Source organism: Apteryx rowi, unplaced genomic scaffold (assembly GCF_003343035.1).
Source record: "Apteryx rowi isolate R43461 unplaced genomic scaffold, aptRow1 scaffold_230, whole genome shotgun sequence".
Taxonomy (NCBI): Eukaryota; Metazoa; Chordata; class Aves; order Apterygiformes; family Apterygidae; genus Apteryx; species Apteryx rowi.
In genome coordinates, this window is record NW_020448642.1 from 1291313 (window position 1) to 1293832 (window position 2520).

Sequence of the window (2520 nt, forward strand, 5' to 3'; positions counted from 1 at the left end):
TCTTTCTTGGCAAAGCTAACATTTTTGCTATATGTTGCTGTGGTGTCATGATTTGAAAAAAAAAAAAACCCAAAAAACTCCAGATCACCTGAAAGCATCCTAAAGAATGTAGTTGTCAGRTACAACCGTTCCTCAGCTGGCATGTTTTGGGGGGGAAGCTTCTGAGAGCCCAGCCTGTGTTTGTGGAAGCTTTGAGAGGGAGCTATTCACTGCCATCTAATGGTAAACTGGGAGAAGAGAGAAATTAAGATGGACTTTGCTCTTTACACAGTCTGAACATTTTGATTATAATTAAAGTAAGAGTAATTAACATTATTTTAATTTTTGCCTTTTGGGGTCATTAAGAAAAAGGACAGAATGACCCAGGCTGGGAGTTGCCAAAAGCTCATGCAGCTGGAATACAGATCTTTCAGACAAGGGCTTTGATGGCCATTCTTACCCTGTGACGTGGAAGGAAGTCATGGTGAGAAGGAGACCCATGTGGCATTGAAGTTCCTCCACAGTCCAGAGCTGAATGAATCCTGGTGGAAACCCAAATGAGGATCTGACATTGTAACAGAGACAAGAGAGTAACGTGGTGTATCTTCTAACTAGTACATCTAAAACTGTAGCCCATGGATTAGGAAATGAAGCAGCTATGATAGAGGTGATATCTCTTTTTGGAGTTGTGCAAGGATGAGATCAGATGCACGATGCCTCTTTGTGACATCCAAGTTACATTTTCTCTGTGACTGGAGATGGACCTGTTTGATTGCAGCACTGGACTCTGTTAACCTTCTGCAAACTGTAAGGCCTGCAGGAAAGGATACTGTACGGTGAATTGATTATTTTCTATTTTTTGAGGTGTTATTATATCACCATATTTTAAGAATATAAAAGACAGAGAGACTTCAAGCAGGTTCTGTCACCTTGCTTTTCAATACGAAGATGCAATAAAGATGTATAATGCCAGACTAATCTAGAAAGGCACTAATATTTAATACTTTCATAGTAGAGCTCAACAGTAAGCTGCCAAATCTTGGTTTACTCTTCTGAGTCATGTGCCTATATGAATGCAAGAAAGTGTCTTTTACCAGCTTTTTCTCTGCTAGGGATGTATGTATATTTTAAGACATATGGAGGAAAAGTACTAAAAAACTAGCAACTATATTCTGTACTGAAATTGGTCAGAATCTGACAGAACTGGGAACTGGAACATTCAAAATGTGTAAAGACATAAAGATGTTCACAGCTTCCTTTCCGGTGAGCTTTCTAAGGAAAGAAAATAGCTTTGCAAAGGAATTGCTCTGTTACAAAATACCTCTGACGTAAAAACTTCTCATTTATATATTTTATGACAAAATTTATACAGATGTAAAATTAAGCAGTCAGTTATAAAGTTCATGCTAATTGCATAGCTGCTGTGCAGCAGTGGCTCCATGGTTATATCATTTGCCATATTTGCTGGTAATTTTCCAAGAGGAGACTGCTCTGTCAGGTGAGCTGAAGGGCGTTTTAAAGAAGAACCTGAAAGCTGAGGAGCTCTTCCATCTGCCAAAATTACAATTTCATGCACCTTGTGTAGCCATTTACATCAGGGCAAAATGCTGCCAATCTGATGGGGTTGCATTTCATACCCATTTTGTATGAGTGTAAACAGTTTCCCAAATGCAGAGCAATCGGAGCAATCAGAAGCACCGAGAGGCGTGGTTGGTGCGGGACAGCTGGGAGCAGACAGAGGGAGGGATGGAGCTCTCCTGCTTTTGGAGGGCCTAAATGGTGGGATTATGGATTACCACCATTTGGAGAGATTTGGAGTGGAAGGAGAGATGTAATGTGAAGAAAAGTAACAAAGAAAGACAGGAAAAACTCAGGCCACAGCAGGGTTGGGCTAAGATCCTTACCATGGCAAAGCCTTTCAAATTAATCAGTGATCATGAGACTTTGGCATCTCCTGAAGGAGTTCCCCTGGTAAGAGCTTTCCATTCCCACTGTTTTCTGGTTTAGGCATGCGGGTAGAGCCTGAAGGGCTGAAAACACAGATTTGCCCCGGCCACTGAGGTCTATAGGGTTTGGTTTTATAGCAGCAAGGAGTGGCCCTGGGAATGACAGGAGAGGAGGCAAGACCACCACCTTTGATCTTTGGCAATGTCTCGAGATAGGAGGAGTATTTGGACTTAAATTATCCAACTTACTTATCCACCTCCAACATTTATTGCAAGGGCAACTCTGGAGATACGTAAGATCAAAACAATATGAAAAGTATTAGTACAACTGCATCTGAGCGCTGTGACGCGGTGGTTGCGAGGGGTGAGCTGCAGCAGCCCTGCCCAGCAGAGGGTCTCTGCAGCAGCCCCGGCCGGCCGGTGCAGCGGGGACAGCCCCGCAGGCCGGGCCCGCGGCCCGCCGCTCTCACACGCACAACGGGCACGCGTGAAAAACACGCACGCAGGAAACACTAGCAATCGGGGAGATCACGAGGGGGGGAGCGAGGGCAAATCCCGGCGGGGCGGGCGAGCGCCCGGGGCCAGGGCGGCCGCT